At 40.4% G+C, this 22,193-nt stretch overlaps 1 protein-coding gene across 6 annotated transcripts in view; it reads right to left on the reverse strand.

Annotated features, from left to right (window-relative positions):
• ASNS (asparagine synthetase (glutamine-hydrolyzing)) overlaps nucleotides 1-22,193 on the reverse strand; it is a 147,731-nt gene that overhangs the window by 18,818 nt on the left and 106,720 nt on the right. For 3 of the 6 annotated variants that reach the window (XM_070787523.1, XM_019959728.2, XM_070787522.1), the window contains exons 4-5: nucleotides 3,749-3,823; nucleotides 2,964-3,097 (exon numbers count right to left, since the gene is read on the reverse strand). The gene's annotated coding sequence lies outside the window, so the exon portion shown is untranslated. Of the gene's footprint in view, nucleotides 1-2,319; nucleotides 2,341-2,615; nucleotides 2,767-2,963; nucleotides 3,098-3,748; nucleotides 3,824-22,193 lie in introns of those variants that run through there. The other 3 variants (XM_019959727.2, XM_019959724.2, XM_070787524.1) reach the window with 3 other exon arrangements.

Below are 22,193 nucleotides of genomic sequence, written 5' to 3' on the forward strand. Positions count from 1 at the left end.
CAGAGCAGTATCTCTGATAAACAACATGGCTTGTCTTTGTAGGCCAAGAAGCAAGTAAGTACTTCCTATACAAATACAAATGTTAATTACTTTTCTATTCAAATTCAGTTCTTAGCTGTAAAAATAGAGACATTTTATTTGGATGCAGTCAACTCCAAACAGTTCCTTTACTTAGGTAAAAATCTAGAACTCTTGGAAACTATTTTGGTATTTTTTTGATGCAAATTTGTAGCAAATGCCTTGATAAATGACATCAAAAAGTATATAAATATTCAAGTTACATTAATCACTTGGAACAATCCTCTGAAGACATTTCATTCATGTTAAAATGAACCACAGTAGGTGGGACAAACAGAGCAGTATCTCTGAAAAACAATGCAGTTCATCTTCGCAAGGCCAAAAGAACCATGGCCTTGTTAGGCCTTCTCATGAGACCAGACCAAATACATGGAAAGCTGTATTAAAACAACCTGGAAAGAAGTATCACACGTTCCATGTGGACCCTTCCAGGCATTTGACCAAATGCCCATAATCAGATACAGGAACACCTTTGAGACACTGTCAGTTTGGTTGTTGTAATAAAGCAAGTCACGTGAACCTTTTGGTTTCCCAGTGCATATAAAAGTTTTATTTACACTATACTGTAGTCTATTTATTAAATGTGCAATAGCATGATGTCTAGCAATGTACATACTATAATTTAAAAATATTGCTAAAAAAAATGCTAACCATCGTCTGAATCTTCAGCAAGTAGCAAGCTTTTTGCAACAGAAACTTCAAAGATCACTTGTCACAGATTTCGGTAATAAAATTTGAAGTTACCAAAATGTGACAGCCACCAAGAGCAAATGCTGTTGGGAAACATGGTGCCTATGCAGACTTGCCATGCACCTTCAATTTGAAGAAGAAAAAAAAGCAGTACCTGCAAAGCACAACTAACCAGGTATGCTTGGATTTATTTTGAGATTTACTGGGAAAATTCAGTGTGATTTAAGTGAGTTGACTATCAATAAGCCATCTACCTCTGACTCTATACCAGTGAAAAATAGGCTCTGAAAGTGCTTTGAAAATCACATGAGGTCATTAGTGAATCATTTCCCTAAGTCTTCTTAACGCTATTTGGTGAATCCCACTAATCGTGCTATAGCAATACACTTAAGCACTCAATTGGAGGGAAAAGAGGGATGGCAAATGACTGCAAAGCACATGTTTCTTCAGTAGGAAAAGCAAATTAAAACTATCACCAATTATTGATATTGGGATCTGTTTTACTTGCAAACATCCTACTTGGCAAGGCTTTTTCCCACTGCTGTTACCTGTTTCCAGTAATTTTCCATATTTCCTCATAAAAGTCTAAAGCAGTGCTGTCCAATGGAAATGTAAGCCACATATGTAATGCTTAATAAACTAGTAGCTCCATTAAAAGAGAAAAAAATTAAAATTTAAATAGATTTTAACACAATGTACTGAAAATAGTATTACTATTACTGCAACATGTAAAATCAGTACAAAAATACTGACAGGATATTTTACATTGCTTTTCTCTATTAAACCTCAATCCGGATTAGCCAGCATTTCCCGTTTTCAATACTCACATGTGGCTAATTGTTACTGAATAGGAGTGTTGTTTCAGCACATTTACTTAAACCAATACTTTAAGTGCTATGGTGAAGTTTAAGATCTCAGCAACTAACTCCTGCCTTCAAGACCTACTAAGTTACCTCTAATGAATCTTACAATATTGCGATCAATCAATGAAAAAGCTGAGTTACTGGTGCTTTTAAATTATTTGTCAAGCACCATGGGCAACAGACGGTTAGGAAATAATGTAGGCCACAGGCTGGGGGGCGGCGGGTTGGGGGGAGTGTTCCTTCACTCAAAATAATAACATTAATTTGAAGCCGTTCCTATAAAACAGATAACCATTAAGAAAAGCCATGCCAGATTTTTGTTTTTGTTTTTGTTTGCCTTTTCCCTGACCGCGCCACCTGTCATCCCAAACCGATCTCTTCTGGGCAGGATTTGCTTAGCAAGTCACTTGTTGAGTCTTGCAACAAGAGGTCGGGGGAGGGGTAGCTAAGAGAAACCGAGTGGAAACCGGAGGTAAGGAGTATCCGAGGCCGTGACAGCTCAGCAGACTCTATGCAGGATCAGAGCCTAGGGAACGCGTGGCCCCGCGACTCCCAGCTGCACTCGGACCACGTGCTCCCTCCAGCCCATCAAGGCCAGGACCCTGGAAATGCAGAAATTTCCGCAGGTTTCGACGCAATATAATAACAATAACTTAAAAAAAAAAAAGAAAGAAAGAAAGAAATTTACAGGCGCCAACTTAAACCGCCGCCGCCGCCTCTCCGGAGCGGCAGGGCCGCGACTCTGGGGGCCACGCGACCCCTCTCTTCCAGACCAGCGGAGGTCTTCCCACCCCAGCTGGCTCCCAGGTGCGCAACAATCGGCCCCGCCTCCCCGGCCTGGCTGGAGCTGCAGCATCCCGGGGTGCCGGGATCCGCGTCTGCCCACCCTTCGGGCGGGCCATGCTGCCGCACATCTTCCTACCTCTCCCGGGGCGGCCCTGCGGCACGCTGCAAGGGCGCCGCGACCCGCGGCTGCCGGCCTACCTGGGCTCCGGTGGGGCGGGTGGGCTGGAAGGGCCCAGCTGCGGCTTGCAGGTTGGGGGTTTTCCTCTCACCCCTCACTTTATACCCTCCCAGCTCCTGTAATGCTTGCGGGAAGTTTCATCACTTCTGGAAAGACCAACCAACGCGCAGGGGCGTGGCCCGCGGGGCGTGAAGACGCTGTAGCCTGGCCAGGACAGGATGCAGAGCGATGGAGGCGGAGGAACGGCTCCCGCGTCTTAAAGCGTTAGTGCCTCTGCTGAAGGATAACCCCAGAGGTCTGGCCAGGTACCCCACTGACACGTAGGATGGCCTTACCTGCTGTTCTGACAATTCATTAAACTTTCGTACCTGTTTTGTTCTTAGCGAAATCATCAGTAACTGATTGCAATATGCCTTCTGCAGCGTATCTTCCTCATGTCCTCAATTGCCAAATGTTTAACACTTTATTTCTTCCTTACTATAAGACAGCATCTGATACATAGCTGTGGATACACATATATTTGCTAAATTAATAAATACTGAGGCAGATGGCTGAAAGGGTCTTCACCTTTTATTAAATGCAAGTTAGATTTCTTTAGGTTCTTCTACCTCAGACAGAGTTACATTTCTCCTCCCTCTGAGCATATGCTCAGTGTATTTGTCTTGTGACGGATCGTCAGACGTCTTATGGGGTTGTATTGGCGCTCAACCAGATTGTCACCTTGTTGGCTATGTCGACTTCTTCACCTTTTGAGTCCCAGGACCGGCTCAGTGGATACGTGTACTCGATTTGATTCAATTACTCATTACATTTGATCGTTGACAAGTTACGCTTTCTGGAAAAAGACTGAGTTCCATTCCAGTCTGAATTTTATGACTTATATAGTAATATGATCATTAGATACCTTCTATAACCTCTTTACATTTCCATCTTTAAAATAAGCAAATGAGAGACTACTAGAGGTCCTTCCAAATCCTGAAATTTTTAAGTACTAAAGTGATGAGAGTTCTAAAGAGTTATAGCACCCAAGGAGGGAAATCAATTTTTTCATCCCCATATTATCAACTATCTCATCAAAAAAACCCCATAGCATTGCAATCTGGTTATTTTTACATTAGACCCAGTTAGAAGAATATTATCCAAATTTACACACCTAATAGTTGTGTATCCAGGCTGTGAAGCCATGTTTGTCTAGATCCCCATGCCTTTTTCTTTTCATCACATCTGCCTGTGGAACAGAATGACAAGAAGATCTGGGTTATACTGGAAATGCTGACAGAGGAGAAAAGGGCTAATATAGCCTCTGTTATTTTTGCTAAACATGAATGATTTCTGTTCAGGACAAAATATATTTTCTAGATTTCATCCCCATTCCTATATTGGAGAATTACCCTAAAATTAGACTTTTTCCTATTTATTATCTGCATGGAGACTCGCCATTTTAAAGGCACTGTTGAACTTCTAACAGTACTGCCCTCAAATTTATTATGCAGAACCGGGAAAGACTTTCCCTCAGAAAAATACATTTAAGTCCTAATATTTCTTTGTAAGATTCAAGTCATGTTGATACATAAAACCAAAATAGATGAGTGGTCCCTAAACCTTTTAAGTACAAAGATTCCTTATAGAATTTTGTTTAAAAAGGTGTTCTTGACCTGCCCCCACAAGAAGGTAGAGCACTTTCAGTGTCTATTTGATAGAGAAAACACGCTGTGATAAAAATAAACGAGGCCCCATGACTTCATAACACTCTATGGTACATGTGTGTTTTATTGGTCACATCAGCACCAAAATAAATTAAGAAATAGTAAACTTACATGTGCAGAGACATACTGAGATCAGACTACAGTCAATGCTTGTCGAGGATACAGGTTTGATATCCTCATGTAATACATTCCCAACTAGTTCAGTAATTGCCAAGGATATAAATTCCCTAAGAACAGAGCATGTAGTAGACACAAGTTGACGGCAAAGATGTTAGAGGACTAAGTTCTTTATTTCCCTAAACTTTTCAGCATCAAATAGACTTTGCTATGTCCTATTCTGTATACTACAGGTTTCTCAGGTGGCTTAGTGTAAAGAATCCTCCTGCCAATGCAGGAGACTTAAGAAACTCAGGTTCAATACCTGGGTTGGGAAGATCCCTTGGAGTAGGAAAAGGCAACCCACTCCAGTATTCTTGCCTAGAAAATCCCATGGACAGAGGAGCCTGGTGGGCTACAGTCCATGTGGTTGCAGAGTCAGACTGACTGAGCAACTGAGTACACACACATGTCCTATATATTAGTACTATCTCAAACCTAAGGACAATTTGGAAAGTAGGTTTTCTACCCACATTTTACAATGTAAAAATATGAGAAATTGAGGGATTTAGCCACACACATACTGTTTGAATTGAATCATAAAGAATTGAATCATAATAGTATAAATCCCATTTCCCTTTCCACCTCATCTAGGTAGCAGAAGACAGATATCATTTGATATGTTACCTGGTGTGGTTGGTGGTACTGTACTGGATGTCTTTTCTTGTCCCTTCAGAGCCACTTTCAAGCTTATGCCCTGGCTTCCCTGCCCTCCTCTTTCACTGGGAGTGGCTAAATGGTTCTACTTCAAGGAGCTGCAGAGGGTGGGAAGGAGAAGGTCATCTCTTTTCCTGCCTCACCCACCACAGAGCTCCTCTCCTGCAGCTCCTGTGTGCTGACCGCTTTTCCTCCTTACCGGCAGATTCCAGGCGCTGCTACCTCCTCACCTCCTTCAGGCCTAGCCCTGAGGTGCCGAGCCATCCTGCTTTCCCAAACCCTGTCCACACTTCTGATCAGTCCTAACTGGAGTGTGCCATCTGCTTCCTATCACAGCCTGACCCCACACATCGGTCTTAAGTCATAACACTGAGTTTGTGGTGGATTAGACTACAGTGGAAGCTTCCCAGATGGCTCAGCCATAAAGAACCCGCCTGCCAATGCAAGGGACATGGGTTCTATCCCTGGGTGGGGAAGATCCTCTGGAGAAGGAAATGGCAATCCACTCCAATATTCTGAGAAATCCCACGGACAGGGGAGCCTGGTGGGTTACAGTCCATAGGGTCACAAAGAGTTAGACTTAGCAACTAAACATCAACAAAAAACTAGCGTGGAAAATGATTCATATTCTCTCAATTATCCAATGCTTGGGGCTAGTGCACTGGGACGACCCAGAGGGATGGTGTGGGGAGGGAGGAGGGAGGAGGGTTCAGGATGGGGAGCACGTATATATCTGTGGCAGATTCATTTTGATATTTGGCAAAACTAATACAATTATGTAAAGTTTAGAAATAAAATAAAATAAAAAAAACTAAATTATGTTGGCCTGTTTTCCCTTGTCTCATCTCATTCTGAGATAATGATCTTATCTCATTATTGAATACTGAAATCTCATGCTAAAAGCTGCCAGGGAGCATTGAAAATTATTTGACCTTCAGTCCCTAAGAAACCAGAATAAAAACCTCCTCTGTCAAGTAAAACCTGTATGCCTGTTCCCCATCCCCAAAATGTAATTGGCAACACAAGACTGTATTTGTTAAGCCTTGAGAGCATTAATTAAAATAAAGTCTTTAAATATCTTTTAAATATCTACTAAATTGTTTTTGCTCAGTCTTTTTGTAGGTAGGTCCATTTTCTAGAATTTAAAAACTATATAATTGTTAGACAATTACATGATAGTACCTGTCCTTGGGTATGTATTGACTAAGAAAAAGTACATGATAATAAAAAGCTTCATTGATGTTAATAACACCTTAAAGTAAATTCCTGTTGAATTTAGTAATGGTGAGTTGCAGTGGAATAAGTGAGAAGAATAGAATGTTCTCCACTCTCTATAATGAACCGGATGAAGCTTTCCTTGTGGTCCTCAGGAAAATGAATCCTTCCTTCCTATGGCTCGCACTTGACTTACAGTTGATGTTCCAGCCTTATAATGTTGGTAACTGAATAGAGGTATGAGTCTCCTAGCTAGCTGTGAGTTCCTAACAGTCCCATCAAAGCATGTTAATGATGCTAGGTTAGGAAACTAGAATATTGAAGTCTATTCACAAGTATACAAATAGTTTATGTCTCTTGATCTTCTTGGGTTTCCACATCTGTAAAATAATGATGCTGAAATAAACAAACTTTGGTGTTTCTTCTACTCTTACAATTCTGTTAAAATTAAACAGACATGAGCTATTTACAGCATTCCAGTGTAGGAGTTCAGATCAGTAAGTGTTAATTTTTCATCTAAGAAACCCTTATATTTACCTTTCAAATAAGATTTCCCCTTATTTAAAGATAATTGAGAATCAGAGATAGGACAGGACTTGGTATCACAGAGTTATCAGGATTTGAACTCAAAGGGATCCGAACCCAGAATCCCTTGTCCACAACCTTGGCCTCTTGTCTGGGAGACTGATCTATATAAGACGATTATCCTTTTTATTTCAGGGTCCAAGTGAGATCCAGGTTGTGCTGTGTTAAAATATAGCATATTATCAAATATAATCTCTTTTCTGGTCTTCACTTGCATTTTTTATTGGAAGCTAATGGCAACCCACTCCAGTACTCTTGCCTGGAGAATCCCAGGGACGGAGGAGCCTGGTAGGCTGCCGTCTATGGGGTCACTCAGAGTCAGACACAACTGAAGCGACTTAGCAGCAGCAGCAGCAGCAACAAAGGAGCAGAGTCACTTTTAAAATTGTTTTAGTTCAGCTATTAAGGCTGTAGAGATAGTTCCTTCTACTCCTGTTTTGAAAAGACTCTGGAATAGGTGTCCTCATCTTTCTCTGTTCCCACTTGCCCATCCCCACTCGGTCACTCACATTTTACCCAACTCTATGATGTAAAATCAATATCCCCTATATGCAGGATCCCCAGCCAGAGAACAGCTCTAGCTGAGAATATTAATCAAAACAAGAGTTTCACATGAGAATAATCTTGTTGTACGTAGTTCTAAACAAGAATGTCTTTTTTAACGTCAAAATATTGAGCAGTTTATACATATAACAATAGTTGTATGTCAGCCTTCCGTTGATTGAGAAATATGTGATAAGCCACTTAAAATTCAGTGAAGACTTTGAAACTCATTTTGTGTTCTTCAGCATGTAAGAGTGTCCTCATATATCATATATTAATAATTGATCATGTGCGTTCTTGATGCCTCTGATAGGCGAGAGTGGCAAGGGCAAGTATAGAGTGATGTTGTAAATAGAATGGAAAGGACAATGGAGGTGACAAGGGTCATGAGATGTTCATGAGTGCAATGAAATGATCAGATTGACTTTTTCAAGAGCTAACCTCAACAACTGTGGGGAGAACCAACTGCAATGGGGAGCCTACCAGCAGGAAGTCAATGAGAAAGCAGAGGAGAATGTCAGCGGCACTGGGATGCAGAACCTGATGGATGTGGAGACAGTGGGTATGAGGGAGAGGGAGAGGGAAAATCCAGAACAGTCTAAATTTGGGCACTGGATTGAAAGAGAAACCATAATAGGAAATAAGGAATATCAGAGGAGGAAATATTAGAACAGGAGCATCTACAGGGGAGGGAAGAGGTTGGGATATGTTTAGGTTAGTACCTATTAAGATAGAAATGCCTGCATGCATGCTAAGTTACTTTAGTCTTGTCCAACTCTTTGTGACCTAATGGACTGGAGCCCACCAGGCTTCTCTGTCCATGGGATTCTCCAGGCAAGAATACTGGAGCAGTGGCCTGAGCTATGTCCATTAGGCAGTTGGATGGATATGCCAGTTTAAAACTAGGGAGATCTGAGTTAGACTTTTAGATGACAATAAAGCATAGTAAAGTACAACAGCTTTAGAGTCAGACAAACAGTAAGTTCAATCAAAGCTCTGCCATTTGCTAACTCCCTGGGATTGGGGCAAGATTCAGAGCCTTACTGAGCAAAAACTTGCCCATTTGAAAATGAGGATAGTAATATTCAGAGGAGTTTTTAGTGTGGGTGGAAGGCAGACAAGGCAGATAAAGAAATTAGCAAAGTGCCTGACACATAATAGTGAAATCTCAGTTAATGTTAGATGCTATTATTATTACATAGGTTATTGAACCACGAATAGAGGTAAAAACTGAAACCAAAGGATTGGATGTGATAATTGTGGGAGGGAGTCCATGAGAGACAACGCTCAAAGGCAAGGCCTTGGAGATGCCAACACTGAAGAGGCGGGCAGGGCAGGAGCAGGCGAAACGGACTGAGAAGGTGTAGAGGTTAGGGAAAGGAGAGTCAGGAGAGAGTGCTGGCCTGAAGGCTGACGGAAGAGCTGCAACAAGTAGGAGGAGGGGTCAAAATCATCGCATTAAGGAGTTATGGAGCAGAAAATTAACCATTAGCTCTCTTAATGAGGATGTTGCTGTTGACCTGAACAAACAGTGCTTTGAAGGAAGGGTAAAGGCAGTTCACTGAAACAGCATTCAGCAGTCCTAGGAGTCTAAAGCTTAATGACTAAAAATAGACATGTAATTATAAGAATATGTAATCTAGCTTAAAACCAGGAAGGGGCTAAATAGTAGTATTAACACAGCTGAAATGGTTCTCTCCAGGAACTTTTCCCTCAGTGTGTGATCACGCTATTATTTCTCTCACCTTACAAACAGCAACAAATTCTTGACTCTGTAATTCTATTTCTCTGTCTACTGCTCCATCTCTCTTTTTAACCTCACAGCAAAATTCTTCCAATGGCTGAAATTGCCCATCTCCAACTTTCTTCTACACTCACTCCAAAAGGACTTCTCTCCCATATGCCACAAAAATTACTATTGTCTGAGAGTCACCAGTACCCTGACATTTCAAAGTCCAAGTGTCATTTCTTAGTCCTCACCTTAGCTGACCTTTTAGCAACATTTGAGAGTCAATCATTGTCCTTTAAATGCTTAGCTTTCAGGATTCATATTCTCTTCATTTCCCTCTCTTTTTACTAGGCACTATGTCTGCTTTGCTGGTTCTTTATCATCGTCTTGATTCCTTAATACCAGAGAGCCCTACAGTTTAGTCCTTGGACACCCTTATTATTATTTTCTTAATCCACAGTCATTATTCACTCAGTAATCTAACCTAGTATCATGACTTTAAAAATATTTGCATGCTGATCCCCAAATTTATATTGTAAACTTAGATCTTTCCAGAAATTCCAGAGTACTATATCCATCTTCATTTCAGCATTTCCACTTGAAATATTTTAAAAACTGTACATTTTTGAGCTGTGTATCAACTAAATCAATGCTTGTTAACCCTTTCAAGCATGTGGAACTCTTCCTAACTTAAATTTTAAACAAGTCACATGAGAGTAGTTGTAATTGGCTATCCATTGACAGCAAAATGTATAAAGAAACAACCGACTATGACACATTAAGTTTATATTTCATTCACCATTATATTCACTTGAAAAACATTTTATAGATGTATCAATTACATTACTTGTAGACAATGAAACAGCGGCATCCACATTCACTAATTCCTTGCTATAAAATTGCCAGACTCCCCAGATCTGTGCCCCACAAGTTGAAAAACACAACTGGATTATCAACTAATTCATAAACATATCCAAATGTGGATACCTTCAAGGCAGAGCTTACTATTTAAATCGTATCAACAGAAAGGTTGACACTTGGGTGTCCCAGGTGGTACAGTGGTAAAGAATCTGCCTGCCAATGCATGAGATGCAGGAGATGTGCGTTAGATCCCTGCGTTGGGAAGAGCCCCTGGTGAAGGAAATGACAACCCACTCCAGTATTCTTGCCTGGGAAATTCCATGGGACAAAGGAGCCTGGCAGGCTATATAGTCCATGGGTTCCAAAGAGTCAGACACAATTAAGCAACTAAGCACATAGCCTAGCTGTCTGATTCCTTGTTTCTCTTCATTTCAATACAACTACTTATAGGGATTCTCTTTACAAGCATTGGGGCTTCCCTGATAGCTCAGTTGGTAAAGAATCTGCCTGCAACACAGGAGACCCCAGTTCGATTCCTGGGTCAGGAATATCTGCTGGAGAACAGATAGGCTACCCACTCCAGTATTCTTGGCCTGGAAAATCCCCCTGTATAGTCCATGGGGTCACAAAGAGTTGGACGCAACTGAGCGACTTTCATTTACAAGCATTACAATTCAGAATGCGAAAAACAGAAATCTCCCTGTTTAACCCTCTCATCTTCAGTCTTCTCTCATGATTTCCTGAAAGTATCACCAGCATCTGCTCACATCCGAAATACAGTTCAAAGGTCAAATAGCAGAAGATAAAATTTGAAAATACCCAATACACCATTAAATTGCCATGGTTTTGCTTTGTGATATTTTGACTGCAATTTAAAACTCACTTCCCTTTGTGTAAGTCAATAAAAGAATGATTAACATGGTAAAAGACACTTCTTAAAAAAATTAAGAAGGCAGTAAGATGTAGGATGGAACTGTAGTGTGGAGAGACTAAAAGCAAGGAGACTAGTTTGGAGGTGACAGGTAATGGAAGCAGCAGTACAAACATCTCCCAGCTAAATTCCACAGGATTTGGAGCCAAGAGGATAAGGAAAATGAAGGAGCAGAAGGATTCCAGGATGACTCCCAAATGTCTATCTTTGTGTGAATGGTGACATATTAACAATATCTGAAATACAAGAAGGGGAGATTTGAGAGAATGTAGGTTCAGTTTGTTCATGTCAAAGTCAAAGTTTCTGGTAGGCATCTAGGTGATGACCCAACAGAAAGCTGAACATAAGTATCAAGTTCATCATTGTATTAACAGCATGCATCAAAACCATCTACCAAGATTTTTTATTCAGTAACAGTGAAAAAGGACAAAGAGCATCTCTATTTAAAACACTTTCACTGATGTCTCTGTAGTGCCCTAAAGGTGAAAAGCCCTGGTCTCCAGTCTAAGACCAAAACTGGGGTTGGTATTATATTGGGTGGCATATGGTAAGTTTAAAACAATAGTTTGCAGTCATATCTAAGACCAAATCCCAGATCTTTCAAGCTGTGATTTGAACAAGGAATGTAACATTTTGGAGTAAAACAGGAATACTATTAAGAGCCTTTCAAGGTTGTTATAAGATTTAAGTGAGATTAAAAAATATGAAGAAATAAAAACAGTTCTCAACATATAATTGCTCAAAAAATGGTACATTTTAAGAGTCGTAAGATTGCTTTGAGAACAGAATTAATCATCCTGGGAGGACAAAAGAGGTGGGAAATAAAGGGCAGGCCTTAGAAATGCCAACATTTTAGGAGTAAGGAGAAGAATGATCAAGCAAGAGGCGAGGCCAGAGGAAATCCATGGAGAGTAGTGAACTAGACGCAGTGGAGAAAACTGTTTCAATAGTCATGGGACAGGCCAATAGCATCAATTTCAGGAGTCAGGAAGACTAAAATAAAAAGTATATCGTAGGACTGGAAGAGGAGGAATTCACTGGGGACCGAACAACAATTCTGGTAGAACTGTGAATCTGATGAGTCCTCTTGACTACACCCTTAGAGATGGCACCTGAGGCTGATCTCTAAACAGGCTTGGGACCAGACTTTGGTTTTAGTTTCTGGTTGATTTTTCATGTAAGGTGGTTGTCAGAGCATCTAAGGGACAGAGGACTTGAACTTTATCAACCTAACAGAAAAGAGTGAATATATGATTCTATGTCTCTTGGTACACATGGTAGAATGTGACCTAAGGATACCTTTCATTAATACCCAGGTCAAGATTTTTCAGAAACTATAATTTTCTACCAAAACCATTCATTAGGGTAATCTTTGGGGCTTCCCTGGTGGCTCAGATGGTAAAGAATCTGCCTGCAATGCAGGAGACCTGGTTTGATCCCTAGGTTGAGAAGATCCCCTGAAGAAGGGAATCACTACCCACTCCACTGTTCTTGCCTGGAGAATCCCATGGACAAAGGAGCCTCGCAGGCTACAGTCCATGGGGTTGCAAAGAGTTACAGACAACTGAGCAACTAACACTTTCAGATTTTCAGGGTGATCTTTGGCTTTGGCCTGCTGTGTATTCCCTCCTTTTCTGTGGTGCAGTTTTGAGATGCAGCAAAAAGAAGAGAAGCAAAAGGCAAAGGAGAAAAGGAAAGATATACCCAACTGAAAGCAGAGTTCCAAAGAATAGAAAGGAGAGATAAGAAAGCCTTCCTCAGTGATCAATGTGAAGAAATAGAGGAAAACAATAGAATGGGGAAGACTAGAGATCTCTTCAAGAAAATTAGAATACCAAGGGAATATTTCATGCAAAGATGGGCACATTAAAGGGCAGGAATGGTATGGACCTAACAGAAGCAGAAGATATGAAAAAGAGGTGGCAAGAATACACAGAACTACACAAAAAAGATCTTAATGACCCTGATAACCACGATGGTGTGATCACTCACCTAGAGACAGACATCCTGGAATGTGAAATCAAGTGGGCCTTAGGAAGCATCACTATTAACAAAACTAGTGAAGGTGATGGAATTCCAGTTGAGCTATTTCAAATCCTAAAATACGATGCTGTGAAAGTGCTGCACTCAATATGCCAGCAAACCTGGAAAACTCAGCAGTGGCCACAGGACTGGAAAAGGTCAGTTTTCATTCCAATCCCAAACAAAGGCAATGCCAAGAATGTTCAAACTACCACACAATTGCACTCATCTCACATACTAGCAAAGTCAAAGTGAAAGTGACTGAGCCATGTCTGATTCTTTATGACCCCAGTCCATGGAATTCTTGAGGCCAGAATACTGGAATGGGTAGACTTTCCCTTCTCCAGGGGATCTCCCCAACCCAGGGATCAAACCCAGGTATCCTGCATTGCAGGCATATTCTTTACTACTAGCTGAGCCACAAGGGAAGGCCAAGAATACTGGAGTGGGTAGCCTACCCTTTCTCCAATGGATCTTCCCAACCCAGGAATTGAACTGGGGTCTCCTGCGTTGCAGGTGGATTCTTTACCAATTGAGCTATCAGGGAAGCCCCATGCCAGCAAAGTAATGCTCAAAATTCTCCAAGTGAAGCTTCAACAGTATGTGAACCGAGAACTTACAGATGTTTAAGCTGGATTTACAAAAGGCAGAGGAACCAGAGATCAAATTGCCAACATCCGCTGGATCACTGAAAAAGCAAGAGAATTCCATAAAAACATCTACTTCTGCTTTATTGACTATACCAAAGCCTTTGTGTGGATCATAACAAACTATGGACAATTCTTAAGAGATGGAAATACCAGACTATCTTACCTGCCTCATGAGAAATCTATATACAGATCAAGAAGCAACAGAACCAGACATGGAACAATGGACTGGTTGAAAATTGGGAAAGGAGTACATCGAGGCTGTATATTGTCACCCTGCTTATTTAACTTATATGCAGAGTATATCATGAGAAATGCTGGGCTGGATGAAGCACAAGCTGGAATCAAGATTGCCGGGAGAAATATCAATAACCTCAGATATGCAGATGACACCACTGTTACGGCAGAAAGCGAAGAGAAACTAAAGAGCCTCTTGATGAAAGTTAATGAAGAGAGTGAAAAAGTTGGCTTTAAACTCAACATTCATAAAACTAAGATCATGGCATCTGGTCCCATCACTTCATGGCGAATAGATGGGGAAACAATAGAATAGTGACAGACTTTATTTTGGGGGGCTCCAAAATCACTGCAGATGGTGACTGCAGCCATGAAATTAAAAGACACTTGCTCCTTGGAGGAAAAGTTATGACCAACCTAGACAGCATATTAAAAAGCAGAGACATTACTTTGCTGTCTAGTCAAAGCTATGGTTTTTCCAGTAGTCATATATGGATGTGAGAGTTGAACTGTAAAGAAAGCTAAGTGCTGAAGAATTGATGCTTTTGAACTGTGGTGTTGGAGAAGACTCTTGAGAGTCCCTTGGACTTCAAGGAGATCCAACCAGTCCATCCTAAAGGAAAACAGTCCTGAATATTCATTGGAAGGACTGATGCTGAAACTGAAACTCCAATACTTTGGCCACCTGATACGAAGAGCTGACTCAGTGGAAAAGACCCTGATGCTGGGAAAGATTGAAGCCAGGAGAAGGGGACGACAAAGGATAAGATGGTTGGATTGCATCACCAACTGGATGGACATGAGTTTGAGCAAGCTCTGTAAGTTGGGGATGAACAAGAAGCCTGGTGTGCTGCAGTCTGTGGGGGTCTCAAAGAGTCGGACCCGACTGAGCAACTGAACTGAACTGAAAGTCTGATTATAAATTCAGAGTTTGTGTTTTATTTTATACAGTGTGCTAGCTTTATTCATGCCTGACTTTTTGTAACCCCATGGGACTGTACCCACCAAGCTCCTCTGTCCAGGGGATTCTCCACTGGAGTGGGTTGCCATTTCCTTCTCCAGGGTATCTTCCCAACCTAGAGATTGAACTCGCATCTCTTACATCTCCTGCATTAGCAAGTGGATTCTTTTCCACTAGGGCTACCTGGAAAGCCACAAAAATTTGGTGTAATTTGGGAGGTGATGTGAGACAAAGGGGAGAAGGCAATGGCACCCACGCCAGTACTGCTGCCCGGAAAATGCCATGGATGGAGGAGCCTGGTAGGCTGCAGTCCATGGGGTCACTGAGAGTCAGACACGACTGAGCGACTTCACTTTCACTTTCCACTTTCATGCATTGGAGAAGGAAATGGCAACCCACTCCAGTGTTCTTGCCTGGAGAATCCCAGGGATGGAAAAGCCTGGTAGGCTGCAGTCCATGGGGTGGCACAGAGTCAGACACGACTGAAGCGACTTAGCAGCAGCAGCAGCAGTGAGACAAAGACCTTGAAAATGGCAAAGGTGAAGCCCAGGGTGGGGACATGTGAGTTCAGGGTAGGATTTTTTGGCGCTTTACTTTAGGTTCTCTCCTAAGTCTCCTCTGCATGTCCCCTTAGCAATACTATGAGTAAACTCTATCCTTGCAGAGTTTTCTGTTCAAAAAGACTTTGTTTGGGGGGAGGATTATAAACTGAATCTGTCTAGTTATTCTTTCTGCTTCTTAGCTTTGCTATATGATCCTTTCAAAATGGGTGTTTTGTTTCTTGATGTTTATCTAGCTCAATTTTCTTCAGTTTTCTTCAATCCAAGGTTTAAGAAGGGTGTCTCACCCCTGCCAGGTGCGTGTAAAATCATCATTGTCTCGGGATTATAGCAGAAACTCTCAAAATACAGTCTTCAATGAGATAAAAACTATTTTCTTAGTAATACTAAGACACGATCTGACTCATTCTCTCATCAATGTATAGAGTATGAACTATTTATTGATATAGTTTCAGATTCCACACTACAACCAACCTTTAGAAACTATATTTGTCAAGTCTGGTGTAGTATCAAAGAATAATTTCCACCAGTATCTCAAAAGGCCACTAAAATACTCCTCCCTTTTCCAACTACATATCTGCATGATTCTCTTCATATACTTAGGCCAAACAACATGTCACAATAGATTGAAAAGAGAAGCAGATATGAGAGTTCAACTGTCTCCTAAGCTAGATACAAAAGAGATTTGTAAAATATATAAACAATGCTGTTTTTAATCACTATTTTTTAGAGGGGAAATTAAAATTATCTCTCATAAAATTATGATTTATGTTAATATATAAAATTTTATTGTCATTCTAAAATGAATCAAGAATACATTTTTAAAAAATTCTCAGTTCTAACTTTTTATACCATAAATATTGATAGATATATTCCACCTAAAAAAAAAAAAAATCACCTAAATAGATACACCTATATCTGTATCTTTGAGCCAAACTGTTAGAACACAGTTGCAAGTCAGAATTAATAAAAATCCAGGGCTAAAATTGATTTTTTTTTTCCCCCAAAGATCTGCCACACTTGTTACTTGGAATTTGCCTGGCTTATTGCTCTTATAAAACAGGGAGCTTCTACATTGTTTACATCTCTTTTAGGAGGAATTATAAATTGTTGTTATTTGATTTCCAATCTTCTGCCCACCATGCTTTAACTGTATACTGTTTTTCTCTTCTTTTGCCCGGATGATGTCAAATACAATACCTGAAAAAGACATTTTACTCCAGATACATGTTAAATTAATGATGGGTAGGATAATTTTTAATCACTCCTCAGCAGGTTCTCTAAAGCCTTCTTTTTGATCCTCAGGCAAATCCCTGTTCCCTCTGTGTACCATAGACCAAAAGAACGTTTAAATCCTGAATTAAAAACTCTGGGTAAAGTCCAGGTATGAATAAGCTTGAAGACTTCCTCTAGATGACTGGTATGCAGCCAGTGCTATGAATTTCTGGCAGTCACTCCAGATAAAGAAAATATTTTTATTCATCATGGTATCCAGCAGTACCAGCCCAAAATCCAGAATTAATAAGATTCTCACTTGTATGTTCCATTCAATCCCTTCAACATTTTATTACCATTTGATTGAAGGTCAATTTTCTATTACTAGGGATAGACAATACTAGGCTAGGAGAAGACTCCTCAGGGTCATCCCAATTATATAACAATTGTATGATGTGTCCAATAGACCTAGCATGGCCTCTTGGTATTTTCATGTTTGTGGAATAACGGGCTAGGCTAAATAAGAGTTGGGGCTCTTCCTGGTGGCTCAGCGGTAAAGAATCTGCCTGCCAATGCCTGCCAATGCAGGAGACGTGGGTTCCATTCCTGGGTTGGGAAGATCATCTGGCTAAGGAAACGGCAACCCACTCCAGTATTCTGGCCTGGAAATCCCATGGACAGAGGAGCCTGGCAGGCTACAGTCCATGGGATCACAAGAAGTCAGACACAACTTAGTGACTAAACAACAACACCAAGTAAGGGTTAAGTTTCCTCCAGCCTTAGAATTTTGAGCACTAAATGGAAGTGCACTATTTGGGCACATGGTACCATAGAAAAATAAATCAATATTTGTTAATTTTTTCAAGTTCAATGCTATCTTATTTAAACTCCCAATAACCTTACAAAATAGGCTTTGTTCCTGTGTGGAAGGTAAGGAAACTGAGGTGTAATATTTGGTGAGTTTGTATACAATTTTTAATCCAAGTAAGTCCAAGTCCAGAGCTCAGTCTCCTCTCTCACCACCCTTTACCAACACTGGTGATCAATACTTGTCAATTTTAGGTAATGGACCTACAAATTGAAAGTCAAAGAAAAAGTTTTATGTTCTTTTGTGGTTCACAGTCTTGGCTATGGATGAATACTATAAAGAAAGTGAAAGTGAAGTCGCTCAGTTGTATCCGACTCTTTGCTACCCCATAGAATGTAGCCCACCAGGCTCCTCTGTCCATGGGATTTTCCAGGCAAGGGCACTGGAGTGGGTTGCCATTTCCTTCTCCAGGGGATCTTCCCAACCCAGGGATCGAACTCTGGTCTCCTGCATTGCAAGCAGACGCTTTACCATCTGAGCCACTAGGGAAGCCCCTAGAACAGTAGATGCTGGGATCTTAACCTCAAAGAATGAATCCAGAGTTCTAGAGAGGAGCCCAGACATGGGTAATTTCAAATTTTCTCTCCTGACACATATGCGTATTGAAGTGAGAATAACTGATCTGTGTTCAGAACATTTAGGAATAAGAACTTGCAAAGCACTACAAAAATGACAGCTGTTGCTCAATATGGTGGAATTCTGCACATTTTTTCCTTTCTGTTTTCATATGTTTTATTACAGCATTCTTTGTATACTAAACTTGGAAAATATTAGCTATGCATGCATGGGTGCTCAGTCACTTAGGTCATGTCTGACTCTTTGAGACCCCATGGACTGCAGCCCATCAGATTCCTCTGTCCATGTGATTATCCTGGCAAGAATATTGGAGTGGGTTGCCATTTCCCCCTCCAGAAATATTAACTATAATTGCTTATAAGAAAAACAAATGCCTTCTGAATGGAGACCAAATAGCAAGAGAGACAGTGCCTGGACAGGGAGATGGAGAGGGAGCTGTGATGAATGTGGACAGAGAAATGTCATCACAGGGAAGCCCTTTGTCCTGCCACCCCTCCTCCAACTCTGTCCAATCCCAGCCCACAACCAAGCATTCACCTTGGCACCTATGTGAGGAAGAGCAGTGGGGCTGTGAACTCTGCAAGGCCAAGTGTGCCCTTGACAGATATGGGCACTGTGTGTGATGAGAGGGAGCAGGAGGGATGGCTGCTCCCTGCTCTCCCTTTTGAAACTCCCATCTCCTTTAAGCCACTCAACAACCTTACAAAGTCAATATTTATATTAAGGCAAGGATCTAGAAAAATTGGAACCCTCAGACATTTGGTGGGAATGTAAAATGGTTCGGCCACAGTGGAAAACATTTTGGTAGTTCTTCAAAAAGTTAATTATCAGTTACCATCTGACCCGGCTATGTACTCCCCCAAACTGAAAACAGGTACTCAGAGAAGTACATATACAAGAATGTTCATAGTAACATTGTTCACGGAAGCCAAAATGTGAAAACAGATCAAATGTCCTTCAACGGGTGAATGAATAAACAAACTGTGGTATATACATGCAACAGAATATAGGTGCAAATTTAGGTATAAAGTGGAATGAAGTACTGATACACATTACAACATGAATGCACCTCAGAAGCACTATGTATAAGTGAAAGAAGCCAGACAAAGGTCACATACTATATCATCCAATTATATAAAATATTCTAAATAGACAAATTCACTTAGAATGCAGAAGAGTGATGGCCAGATATTCAGGAGAGGAGTGGGAAGAAACTGCTTAAAGGGTAAGGGGTCTAACTTTGGAGTGAGGGAAATATTTTAGAATCAATATGTGTGGGGGTTGCAAAACGTTGTAAAGAAAAATAATAAAAATAATTTAAATTAAAAAATAATAACTGTGGGAAAGAAAATACAAATTATAACAGTATGAAGTGTGGGATATTTGATCAATTAATTTGGCTATTATGAATGTAATATAATGATATTTTTTTAAAGAATCAATGTTTATTTTACAAATAAAATGAGTACATTTTCTATAGAGTTGAAACTGAAAACGTTATGCTCAGAGCTTCCCTGCTGGCTGAGTGGTAAAGAATCTACTGGCCACTGCAGAGGACACGGGTTCAGTCTCTGATTCAGGAGGATCCTGCATGCTGAGGAGCAACTGGGCCCATGCACCACAACTATTGAACTTATGCTCTAAGACTGGGAATCGCAACTACTGAGCACATGTGCTACAACTACTGAAGCTCAAGCACCCTAGAGCCTGTCCTCTGCAACAAGAGAAGCCACCGCGATGAGAAGCCCATGCACCACAGCTAGAGAGTAGCTCTCACTCGCCACAACTAGAGAAAAGCCCCTGCAGCAATAAAGACCCAGCACAGCCAAAAATCAATCAATCAATAAAATAAATGTTAAAAAAAATGTTATGCTCTACAGATTAAAGGAACAGAATAGAGAGCCCAGAAGTAAACACACACACCTACAGACAATTAATCTTTGATAAAAGAGGGAAGAATATACAATGGGGTAAAGACAGTCTGTTCAGTACATGGTGCTGGGAGAGTGGACAGCTGCATGTAAATTAATGAAGTTAGAACACTCCCTCAGACCATACAAACAATAAACTCAAAATGGCTTAAAGACTTAAATATAAACATGATACCATAAAACTCCTAGAAGAAAATATAGACAAAACATTCTCTGACATAAATTGTACCAATGCTTTCTTAGAGCAGTCTCCCAAGGCAATAGAGATGAAAACAAACAAATGGAACCTAAGCAAACTTACAAGTCTTTGTACAGCAAAGGAAATCACAAACAAAACAAAAAGACGGCCTACAGACTGAGATCAATTATTTGCAAATGATGTGACTGACAAGGGCTTAATTTCCAAAATATATAAACAGCTCCTACAATTCAACAACAACAAGAAAAAAACAACCCAATACAAAAATTGGCAGAAGACCGAAATAGACATTTCTCCAGAGAAGACATACAGATGATCAATAGGCATGAAAAGACGCTCAGCATTGCTAATTATTAGATAAATGAAAATCAAAATGAGATACCACTTTACACAGTCATAATGGGCATCTTAAAAAGTCTAAAAATAATAAATGCTGGAGAGGGTGCAGACAAAAGGGAACCCTCCTATAGTACTGGTGGGAGTGCAAATTGGTGCAACCACTATGGAAAACAGTATGCAGGTTCCTCAAAAAATTAAAAGTAGAGCTGTCATATGACGTAACAATCTACTCCTGGGTATATATCCAGACAAAACTTAATTTGAAAAGCTATATGTACCCCTATGCTCATAGCTGGAGAAGGCAATGGCCACCCACTCCAGTACTCTTGCCTGGAAAATCCCATGGACGGAAGAGCCTGGTAGGCTACAGTCAATGGGGTTGCAAAGAGTCAGACATGACTGAGCGACTTCACTTTCACTTTTCCCTTTCATGCATTGGAGAAGGAAATGGCAACCCACTCCAGTGTTCTTGCCTGGAGAATCCCAGGGATGGCAGAACCTGGTGGGCTTCTGTCTATGGGGTCGCACAGAGTTGGACACGACTGAAGCGACTTAGCAGCAGCAGCAGCAGCAGCAGCATGCTCATAGCAGGACTATTTACAATAGCCAAGACATTAAACAACCTAAAATGTCCATCAACAGATGAATAAACATACGGTGCACATAAACAATGGAATATTACTCAGTCATTAAAAAGAATGAAATAATGCCATTTGCAGCAACATGGATGGACCTAGAGATGATCATACTAAGGGAAGTAAGTCCGAGAGCAAAAGACAATACCATATGATATCACTTATATATGTAATCTAAAATACAGCCAAAAAAAAAAGAGCACAAATCAACCTATCTATGAAACAGACACAGAGTCTCAGATATAGATCACCAAGCCTTGTGGTTGCCAAGAGGAGAGAAGGTGGGAGAGGATGGACTGGGAGTTTGGAATTAGCAGATATAAATTATCACATATATTCACTAGAATGGATAAAAAACAAGGTTCTACTGTACAGCACAGGGAATTGTATTCAATACCCTGTGATAAACCATAATGGAAAAGAATATGAAAAATAACACATATATATATGTACAACTGAGTCACTTTGCTGTACAGCAGAAATTAAACAGCACTATAAATTAACGATACTTCAATAAAAATTAAAAAAAAAATAAAAATAGAGCCACCAATCAGCAAGTCCACTCCAGGACACATATCCAGAAGGGCCAAGAGCTCTACTTCGAAAAGATACATACACCTCAATGTTCAAAGCGGCACTATTTTCAATAGCCAAGATACAGAAACAGTCTATCAATAGATGAATGGGATAAAGAATGGATACATATACATGTATATACATACAGTGGAATACCACTCAGCCTTAAAAAAAAATGAAGTAATGCCATTTGAAGAAACTTGGATAGACTTCAGGATTATCATACTAAGTAAAGTAAGTCAGAGAAATACAAACATCATGACATCACTTATATGTGGAATCTAAAATATTATACAAATGAGCTTATTTATAAAACAGAAACAGACTGACAGACATAAGACATAGTTATGGTTACCAAAGGGGAAGAGTGCGGGAAGTATAAATTAGGGATTAGCAGACACAAACTAATATATATAAAACAGATAAACAACAAGGTCCTACTGTGTATC

Source organism: Bos indicus, chromosome 4, assembly GCF_029378745.1.
Source record: "Bos indicus isolate NIAB-ARS_2022 breed Sahiwal x Tharparkar chromosome 4, NIAB-ARS_B.indTharparkar_mat_pri_1.0, whole genome shotgun sequence".
Taxonomy (NCBI): Eukaryota; Metazoa; Chordata; class Mammalia; order Artiodactyla; family Bovidae; genus Bos; species Bos indicus.